The 11,548-nt window shown below is 38.1% G+C and overlaps 1 long non-coding RNA gene across 2 annotated transcripts; it reads right to left on the reverse strand.

Moving 5' to 3' along the window:
* Positions 1–1,399: 1,399 nt before the first annotated feature.
* On the reverse strand, positions 1,400–10,901 carry LOC133536159 (uncharacterized). 2 transcript variants are annotated; one of them, XR_009802397.1, is made up of 7 exons: positions 10,808–10,901; positions 7,222–7,297; positions 5,617–5,694; positions 5,007–5,084; positions 4,397–4,474; positions 1,768–1,839; positions 1,400–1,651 (listed from the first exon to the last, which is right to left on the reverse strand). It is a non-coding gene; the product is annotated as an uncharacterized LOC133536159 (long non-coding RNA). The 2 variants fall into 2 exon arrangements; XR_009802396.1 differs by lacking the exon at positions 10,808–10,901 and having other exon boundaries at positions 7,222–9,439.
* Between the last annotated feature and the right edge of the window lie 647 nt (positions 10,902–11,548).

The raw sequence follows: 11,548 nt of genomic DNA on the forward strand, positions 1-11,548 counted from the left end.
CATTCCATTTTTTAAAAATGTGTGTTACATATTTTTTAACTTCCTGTGCTTAATTTGTAACACAAACAACTCGAATAAATAAATGCATGTTTATAAATAGTGATCCACATCAATCATTAATGGGAAATTTTCAAAGCACATTTTTATTGCCCGTACTGTATAAAGTGTGTATTGTTAGTTATTGAAACATTTTCTTTCCCCACATCAATCAAAGTACACCACCTAAATAGGAATGATGATCTAAAAGTGTGTGCATGCTGCACTATTAAAAAATGGTCGGCTATAAATTGGTCTGCTAGGGTGATTGATGAAGAACAAATTAATTTGCTAGTGACCGATCCTCTTCTGAGAATTTAACGGTACTTTCTGTAAAGGACTCTAAGCCTGTTGTCTCTTGTGCATGCACAAACACACTCACACACACACACACACACACACACACACACACACACACACACACACACACATACGTGTTTGGGTGACATATGAGGACTTATGACAAAAACGTGACATATGGGGACATGCCTTTCCAATGGTCCTGCAGGCCTGGGAATCAGACGGTTAGTGAACCAGAATTTTAGAAACACAGTGGTCTATTGAGATTTTTGCAACTCTTTTGTTTTTTTCTGAACCTGATTTTTATGGTACATATGAGGACTTGTCAGGTTTAGGTGACAAATGAAGACCAGAGTGTTTAAGATTTCAAGTTTATGTGACATATGACGACCATGACGTCACAGAGTGTTTAAGATTTCAGGTTCATGTGACATATGATGACCATGACATCACAGAGTGTTTAAGATTTCAGGTTCATGTGACATATGATGACCATGACATCACAGAGTGTTTAAGATTTCAGGTTCATGTGACATATGATGACCATGACATCACAGAGTGTTTAAGATTTCAGGTTCATGTGACATATGATGACCATGACATCACAGAGTGTTTAAGATTTCAAGTTTATGTGACATATGACGACCATGACGTCACAGAGTGTTTAAGATTTCAAGTTTATGTGACATATGACGACCATGACGTCACAGAGTGTTTAAGATTTCAAGTTTATGTGACATATGACGACCATGACGTCACAGAGTGTTTAAGATTTCAGGTTCATGTGACATATGATGACCATGACGTCACAGAGTGTTAAAGATTTCAGGTTCATGTGACATATGAGGCTAATGACATCAGAGACTTAACAAAACCACCTGAGTTGGTTTAGTTGATGTGTTGTCATTTTAAAAAATCCCAATCCCATGCTACTGTAATCTAAAACCAAGAAGAGTTTAAAAGAAACATGGGTATAAATGTAATTGTCGACTAAGTGTAACTGAATTGTTTTTGTGGATTTTGTCGCTAAGAATTATCTGGAATAAATACAAAACGCTTGCTGTTTATTTTGCTTTTTTAATTGCTGGTAACATACTCAAACTACCACAGAAGATGTGGGAAAACATTTTTTTCCCCTTTTTTTAATATAATTCTGTTATGGATGTAGTACTTGATGGCAAGCCAATCTCTGTCCTGTAGAGCTACTAGTTCTTTATGGAGGCAGGCTTCACAATCTTTTTTACCTGGTACTTTGTTGCCAGTTACAAAATGCAACATGTGTCATTCAACTGCTTCCACTTCTTCCCCTTTGCAGCTGTCATAAAGGAGACAAAATACAATTTCTTACTGAAGGAAAAATGACTATAACACAGTGAAAAGGTGCAAAACGTAATATAATATTCTAGTAAATGATGTGGATTATTTATTTACCCCGCTTTGGAGTGGACCAAGTGGAAGAAGCTTGAGACATACCTACTTCCAGCGATTTGTCCTGCTGTCAATCTGAAGGGAAGAATTAGAAAACTGTAAAAGTAAACATTTAACATATTGTGCTTTGTGAAGCAGCGGAGTATATGTGTTGTCTGTCTATTTATCAATAATGCAGACGAGGAGTGTTGGCTGAGTTCTTAACATTTGCTTTCAGAGCCTGCATATCACAACATACAAGATGCCGTCATGGCGACACAACCTATACATGCTCCTCACTCCTGTTGCATGCTGGGTAGGGTAGTTCTTTTTTCCCCTGGCTCATAACATTACAATATAGTACCATGTATATGCGTTCAGTTTATCAAAGCACCAAGCAAACAGATATGGTCATAATTATTTTAAGTCCACTACGCAGAATAAACACAACATTATTAATATTGCTACTACGGATAATTTGATCAAAAATTCCCTAAAACAGCGCACTACCTATAATATAAGTTTTTTAAACATAAGATCCCTGATAAAAAAAAAAATGTTTCTGCTGTTACCTCAGAAATTGCCTGTTCGGATGTTATGATTGTGGCTCAGAGATTTGTATGTAGATTATATTTATTTTCCATAACAAACAAGATAACTTAAATACCCTGGCAGTGGCAATAAGCTTAAATGTTTGTATTTACCTTTTTTGAGTTGATTTTCATAAAATTTGCTATTTAACTGCTACTGTTTAACAAGGACTGATTTAAATTGTGTTTGCACAACAAATGTTTTGGCGCTTTTTTTCATGTGGGAGAATATTCCAATAAAGGTGCACTACACACTACTTTTGAATTCATTATTGGGCTTTGCGTATACAATGCAGTTAATCGCGATTAATAAGAGAAATAGTGCGATTAACTTCGATTAAAAATGTTAATCATTGCCCAGCACTAATATATATACAAACCCCGTTTCCATAAAAGTTGGGAAATTGTGTTAGATGTAAATATAAACTGAATACAATGATTTGCAAATCCTTTTCAACCCATATTCAATTGAAAGCATTACAAAGACAACATATTTGATGTTCAAACTCAAACTTTTTTTTTTTTGCAAATAATAATTAACTTTGAATTTCATGGCTGCAATACGTGCCAAAGTAGTTGGGAAAGGGCATGTTCACCACTGTGTTACATGACATTTTCTTTTAACAACACTCAATAAACGTTTGGGAACTGAGGAAACTAATTGTTGAAGCTTTGAAAGTGGAATTCTTTACCATTCTTGCTTGATGTAAAGCTTAAGTTGTCGTGTTTTACGCTTCATAATGCGCTACACATTTTCGATGGGAGACATGTCTGGACTGCAGGCGGGCCAGGAAAGTACCCGCACTCTTTTACTACGAAGACACGCTGTTGTAACACGTGGCTTGGCATTGTTTTGCTGAAATAAGCAGGGGCGCCCATGATAATGTTGCTTGGATGACAACATATGTTGCTCCAAAACCTGTATGGACCATTCAGCATTAATGGTGCCTTCTCAGATGTGTAAGTTACCCATGCTTTGGGCACTAATACACCCCCATACCATCACACATGCTGGCTTTTGAACTTTGCGCCGGATGGTTATTTTCCTCTTTGTTCCGGAGAACACCACGTCCACAATTTCCATATATAATTTGAAATGTGGACTCGTCAGACCACAGAACACTTTTCCACTTTGCATCAGTCCATCCTAGATGAGCTCGGGCCCAGCGAAGCCCGCGGCGTTCCTCTGTCTTGTTGATAAATGGCATTTGCTTTGCATAGTAGAGTTTTAACTTGCATTTACAGATGTAGCGACCAACTGTAGTAACTGACAGTGGTTTTCTGAAGTATTTCTGAGCCCATGTGGTGATATCTTTTACACACTGATGTCGGTTTTTAATGCAGTACATCGCTTACGTGCAGTGATTTCTCCAGATCCTCTGAACCTTTTGATAATTTTACGGACCGTAGATGGTAAAATCCCTAAATTCTTTGCAAAAAAAATGTTTAGCAGTTTTAACATCAAATATGTTGTCTTTGTAGCATATTCAACAGAATTGGGGTTGAAAATTATTTGCAAATCATTGTATCCTGTTTATATGTACATCTAACACAATTTCCCAACTCATATGGAAACGGGGTTTGAATGTATTTATATAAATATAGCCTATTATTTGCGCACTATTTACAAGTTATGTACCAAAAACACGACCACCGAAAAAATACTTTGATCAATGAAAACAGCGCTGCAAAAACCGGCTGTAAACAAGAGGCACTGCATTTTCTGAATTGAAACACTCATTTTAAAGCTTTGACATTAACATTTTAACACACACTAATCTGGTTCAGAAAATATGAGGACCTTATATGAAACACACTTTCTTGGTTCAAACAATATGAGGACATGACGAGTGCTCACATGTAGAATTTATGTTGTTGACTTGTAACATCTCCTGTTTTGCTAAACATGAGTTCCAAACTCCCTACTGACTAACATGGATGTACCCTTACGAAAATGTTGTCATATAAACTGATCTGTGAGAGATTAAAATTAATAAATGTCTTTCAAAATATAGGTTGGGTCAAATTTAGAGCAGATATAGTAAAAATAGACATGTAATAACCTGTTGGAGGGATGAAGTCGGTTTATGGCTGTCATCTGAATCTAGAGAATGTTGAGATAGAACCTCAACAGTTGGTTTCTGCAACAAAACACAAAAATATAATGTCATAACTAATTAATTATAACATTCTCACCACTTTTTGTTGATAAAAATCTGAGCATACAATGCCAGATAAAGGGTAAAGATTATTACAGAGTTTCAGCTCTTAGACAATTCATTAAGAATGTAACACACACAAAAATCTGGTTCAGAAAATATGAGGACCTGAATTGAGACACACATTTTAAAGCTTGGACATTAACATTGTAACACACATTTTCTGGTTCAGAAAATATGAGGACCTTATATGAAACACACCTAAGTCTTTCTTGCTTCAAACAATATAAGGACATGACGAGTGCTCACATGTAGAATTTATGTTGTTGACTTGTAACATCTCCTGTTTTGCTAAACATGAGTTCTAAACTTTCTACTGACTAACATGGATGTACCCTTGCGAAAAAGTTGTCATATAAACTGATCTGTGAGAGATTAAAATAAATAAATGTCTTTCAAAATATAGGTTGGGTCAAATTTAGAGCAGATATAGTAAAAATAGACATGTAATAACCTGTTGGAGGGATGAAGTCAGTTAATGGCTCACATCTGAATCTGGAGAATGTTGAGATGGAACCTCAACAGTTGGTTTCTGCAACAAAACACAAAAATATAATGTCAGAACTAATTAATTATAACATTATCAGCACTTTTTGTGGATATAACTCTGAGCATACAATGCCAGATAAATAGTAAAGATTATTACAGAGTTTCAGCTCTTAGACAATTAATTAAGAATATAAAACACACTAAAATCTGGTTCAGAAAATATGAGGACCTGAATTGAGACACACATTTTAAAGCTTGGACATTAACATTGTAACACACACTAATCTGGTTTAGAAAATATGAGGACCTTATATGAAACACACCTAAGTCTTTCTTGGTTCAAACAATATAAGGACATGACGAGGGGTCACATGTAGAATGTATGTTGTTGACTTGTAACATCTCCTGTTTTGCTAAACATGAGTTCCAAACTCCTTACTGACTAACATGGATGTACTCTTACGAAAATGTTGTCATATAAACGATCTGTGAGAGATTAAAATTAATAAATGTCTTTCAAAATATAGGTTGGGTCACATTTAGAGCAGATATAGTAAAAATAGACTTGTAATAACCTGTTGGAGGGATGAAGTCGGTTTATCGCTCACATCTGAATCTGGAGAATGTTGAGATAGAACCCCAACAGTTGGTGTCTGCAACAAAACACAAAAATATAATGTCAGAACTAATTAATTATAACATTAACAACCACTTTTGGTTGATAATATTCTGAGCATATAATTCTACATAAACAGTAAAGATTATTATAGCGTTTTAGCTCTTAGACAATTAATTAAGAATATAAAACACACTAAAATCTGGTTCAGAAAATATGAGGACCTGAATTGAGACACACATTTTAAAGCTTGGACATTAACATTGTAACACACACTAATCTGGTTTAGAAAATATGAGGACCTTATATGAAACACACCTAAGTCTTTCTTGGTTCAAACAATATAAGGACATGACGAGGGGTAACATGTAGAATGTATGTTGTTGACTTGTAACATCTCCTGTTTTGCTAAACATGAGTTCCAAACTCCTCACTGACTAACATGGATGTACTCTTACGAAAATGTTGTCATATAAACGATCTGTGAGAGATTAAAATTAATAAATGTCTTTCAAAATATAGGTTGGGTCACATTTAGAGCAGATATAGTAAAAATAGACTTGTAATAACCTGTTGGAGGGATGAAGTCGGTTTATCGCTCACATCTGAATCTGGAGAATGTTGAGATAGAACGCCAACAGTTGGTGTCTGCAACAAAACACAAAAATATAATGTCAGAACTAATTAATTATAACATTAACAACCACTTTTGGTTGATAATATTCTGAGCATATAATTCTACATAAACAGTAAAGATTATTATAGCGTTTTAGCTCTTAGACTATTATTTAAGAATGTAACATTCACTAAAATGTGGTTCAGAAAATATGAGGACCTGGATTGAAACACTCATTTTAAAGCTTTGAATTAAACATTGTAACACACACTAATGTGGTTCAGAAAAATATGAGGACCTTATATGAAACACACTGAAGTCTTTTTTAGTTCAAACAATATGAGTACATGACAAGTGATCACATATTGAATTCATGTTGCTGACCTGTAACATCTCCTGTTTTGCTAAACATGAGTTGTAAATTCCACAGACTAACATGGATGTACGCTTAAAAAATGTTGTCATATAAACTGATCTGTGAGAGGTTAAAAGGATTAAATGTCTTTTGAAGTATAGGTTGTGTCAAGTTTTTAGCAGATATAGGGCAGCACGGTGGAACAGGGGTAAGTGCATGTGCGTCACAAATCGAAGGTCCTGAGTAGTCCTGAGTTAAATCCTGGGCTCGTGATCTTTCTGTGTGGAGTTTGCATGTTCTCCCCGTGACTGCGTGGGTTCCCTCCGGGTACTCCGGCTTCATCTTACCTCCAAAGACATGCACCTGGGGATAGGTTGATTGGCAACACTAAATTGGCCCTAGTGTGTGAATGTGAGTGTAAATGTTGTCTATTTGTGTTGGCCGTGTAATGAGGTGGCGACTTGTCCAGGGTGTACTCCGCCTTCCGCCCGAATGCAGCTCAGATAGGCTCAAGCACACCCCGCCAACCCAAAAAAGGGACAGGTAGTAGAAAATGGATTGATGGATGGATAGTAAAATAGTCAAGTAATAACCTGTTGGAGGGATGAAGTCGGTTTATCGGTCACATGAGTCTGGAGAATGTTGAGATAGAACATCAACAGTTGGTGTCTGCAACAAAACACATAAAAATAATGTTAGAACTTATTAATTATAACATTATCAGCACTTTTTGTTGTTAACATTATGAGCATATAATGCCAGATAAATAGTAAAGATATTTATAGAGGGTTTCTGTCTCTTGTCCCGCTCATGTCTTGAGATGAACTTCCCTCGGTACTCGACCACAAAAGAACCTTTTTCAATTGATGCAAGAGCAAATACACCATATCCTGATAAAACAGTTTATCAATTAACAATGTTTGGAATATCTGTTTTAAAAAGCAATAATAATAGTCGTTACTTGACTAAAAATTATATTACAAACAGAATTACTCTTTCATAAATGTAAATAATTATTAAATTAAGTACAAACCCCGTTTCCATATGAGTTGGGAAATTGTGTTAGATGTAAATATAAACAGAATACAATGATTTGCAAATCATTTTCAACCCATATTCAGTTGAATATGCTACAAAGACAACATATGTTTGCCTGTGTATCGGCTGGGGACATCTCTGCGATGCTGATCCGCCTCCGCTTGGGATGGTTTCCTGCTGGCTCCGCTGTGAACGGGACTCTCGCTGCTGTGTTGGATCCGCTTTGGACTGGACTCTCGCGACTGTGTTGGATCCATTATGGATTGAACTTTCACAGTATCATGTTAGACCCGCTCGACATCCATTGCTTTCCTCCTCTCTAAGGTTCTCATAGTCATCATTGTCACCGACGTCCCACTGGGTGTGAGTTTTCCTTGCCCTTATGTGGGCCTACCGAGGATGTCGTAGTGGTTTGTGCAGCCCTTTGAGACACTAGTGATTTAGGGCTATATAAGTAAACATTGATTGATTGATTGATATTTGATGTTCAAACTGATAAACATTTTTTTGGTGCAAATAATCATTAACTTTAGAAATTGATGCCAGCAACATGCAACAAACAAGTTGGGAAAGGTGGCAATAAATACTGATAAAGTTAAGAAATGCTCATCAAACACTTATTTGGGACATCCCACAGGTGTGAAGGCTAATTTGGAACAGGTGGGTGCCATGATTGGCTATAAAAACAGCTTCCCAAAAAATGCTCAGTCTTTCACAGGAAAGGATGGGGCGAGGTACACCCCTTTGTCCACAACTGCGTGAGCAAATAGTCAAACAGTTTAAGAACAACCTTTCTCAAAGTGCAATTGCAAGAAATTTAGGGATTTCAACATCTACGCTCCATGATATCATCAAAAGGTTCAGAGAATCCGGAGAAATCACTCCACGTAAGCGGCATGTCTGGAAACCAACATTGAATAACTGTGACCTTCGATCCCTCAGACGGCACTGTATCAAAAACCGACATCAATCTCTAAAGGATATCACCACATGAGTTCAGGAACACTTCAGAAAACCACTGTCACTAAATACAGTGTGTTGCTATATCTGTAAGTGCAAGTTAAAGCTCTATTATGCAAAGCGAAAGCCAATTATCAACATCCAGAAACGCCGCCGGCTTCTCTGGGCCCAAGATCATCTAAGATGGGCTGATGCAAAGTCGAAAGGTGTTCTGTGGTCTGACGAGCCCACATTTCAAATTATTTTTGGAAATATTGGACACCGTTTCATCCGGACCAAAGGGGAAGCGAACCATCCAGAATGTTATCGACGCAAAGTTCAAAAGCCAGCATCTGTGATGGTATGGGGGTGCATTAGTGCCCAAGGCATGGGTAACTTACACATCTGTAAGTTACCCATCTGTTTGGAACAACATTTGCTGCCATTTAAGCGCCGACTTTTTCATGTACGCCCCTGCTTATTTCAGCAAGACAATGCCAAGCCACATTCAGCACGTGTTCAGCTTCATAAAAAAAGAGTGCAGGTACTTTCCTGGCCGGCCTGCAGTCCTATCAAAAATGTGTGGTGCATTATGAAGCGTAAAATACGACAGAGGAGACTGAAGCTCTACATAAAACAAGAATGGGAAAGAATTCCACCTTCCAAGCTTCAACAATTAGTTTCCTCAGTTCCCAAACGGTTATTGAGTGTTGTTGAAAGAAAAGGTGATGTAACACAGTGGTGAACATGCCCTTTCCCAACTACTTTGGCACGTATTGCAGCCATGAAATTCTAAGTTAATTATTATTTGTAAAAAAAATTATTCCGTTTGGATTTACATCTAACACAATTTCCCAACTCATACGGAAACGGGGTTTGTAATTAATGTGTTACTTGAAAAAGAAAAGTTTTAAATATCTAGCATATGCAGTTGAGAGACATTTCATGAGAACAGAGTGTGTGTGTGCCTTTAAAAAGCTGTGCCTTTTGCCAAGTGACGTGGGACTTCAGCGCCCAGACACAGCAGAATAGTTCAGCTGTATTTTTTAGCTTAGCAGTGGCAGTTAAGATAGTTCTGTTGAATGTTTTTGTTTGTGTGTGGATGAGGCCTCTTTCTATTTGATATCGTGTTCGTAATTACTTCCGGGGGTTGCTTTCATTAGTAAAAAGATATTACCTGCACTAACCCTTTTGTGCTTCTAACGCTGTCTTGTTGACATACAATCACATCAAAAGTAGCATGCCACATTACATAAAACGCATCGTAACAGCGTTGTAGCGTACATAAAAGTTATTAGCTTACTCGTTACCGGTAAAAGTAACAGCATTAGTAACATCGTTTTCATATACCGCTGTTATACCATCCATCCATCCATCCATCATCTTCCGCTTTTCCGAGGTGGGGTCGCGGTGGCAGCAGCCTAAGCAGGGAAGCCCAGACTTCCCTCTCCCCAGCCACTTCGTCTAGCTCTTCCCGGGGGATCCCGAGGCGTTCCCAGAAAAGCCGGGAGACATAGTTTTCCCAACGTGTCCTGGGTCTTCCCCGTGGCCTCCTACCGGTTGGACGTGCCCTAAACACCTCCCTAGGGAGGCGTTCGGGTGGCATCCTGACCAGATGCCCGAACCACCTCATCTGGCTCCTCTCCATGTGGAGGAGCAGCGGCTTTACTTTGAGTTCCTCCCGGATGGCAGAGCTTCTCACCCTATCTCTAAGGGAGAGCACCCCTACCCGGTGGAGGAAACTCATTTGGGCCGCTTGTACCCGTGATCTTATCCTTCCGGTCATGACCCAAAGCTCATGACCATAGGTGAGGATGGGAACGTAGATCGACCGGTAAATTGAGAGCTTTGCCTTCCGGCTCAGCTCCTTCTTCACCACAACGGATCAATACAACGTCCGCATTACCGAAGACCCCACACCGATCCGCCTGTCGATCTCACGATCCACTCTTCCCCCACTCGTGAACAAGACTCCGAGGGGCCATAGAGGTCGGGTGCATTGTGAGCTGGGCGGCAGCCGAAGGCAGGGCACTTGGCGGTCCGATCCTCGGCTACAGAAGCTAGCTCTTGGGACGTGGAACGCTGTTATTCCAAACACTTCTAATTAAAGCCATATAATACAACCTCTATTAGACAGTAAGGAAATGATCCAAATGAGATGTTGATACAGTTACCATTGATATGATACATAACAAGACATACCTTTCCAATCATTGATCCACTGGGCCTTAAAACAAGACTTGTCACATCCAGATCAAATAAACTCGGTAGCTTCAGCCTCAGGATTACGTCTCGCTCTTCATTTGGACACGATGTCTATATCATGTGTTGATGCGCCTAACAAATCCACACATAAAAATGAAAAAAGTCAGTGACACAGAAATAAAACAAAGAACCAAACCCTTCAAAAACTGTTAAATTTAGGATCAGTGCAGACATGAAGCTTCTCAAACAAAGAACTAATGTAACAATATCAGTAACATGCCTACTCCACAGTGCTTATCAGCTTGAAATATTTGTATTTGAGAAAAAGTATAAACAATTAGAAGAACTCTAGTCTGTCTTGTTTAAAATTAAGAAAAGGTTTACTAGCATAGTGATCAAGGGTGATGGGTCAAATGCAGAGAATAATTTCACCACACCTAGTGTGTGTGTGACAATCACTGCTACTTATAATCTTCCATGCAACTTTAAAAAAAAAAATTTAAATGCCTTTTCCTTGGCCCAGAACTGAAATGCTTAATTTGACCTCATAAAATCAAATCTGATTGCAATTAATAACAACAAACATTTAACTGTTGTTTACAATGAACTATTTTCCTATGTTAAAAAACATTGGTCTATTTAATTACGTTAAACTCCATTTTATGCTCACCTGATTCAACCATGCTGCCGAAGACTGTCAAAGATGGTTTGTGACCAAGATAGATGTCCCCCTCCGGT

This window comes from Nerophis ophidion, linkage group LG17 (assembly GCF_033978795.1).
Source record: "Nerophis ophidion isolate RoL-2023_Sa linkage group LG17, RoL_Noph_v1.0, whole genome shotgun sequence".
Classification (NCBI taxonomy): domain Eukaryota; kingdom Metazoa; phylum Chordata; class Actinopteri; order Syngnathiformes; family Syngnathidae; genus Nerophis; species Nerophis ophidion.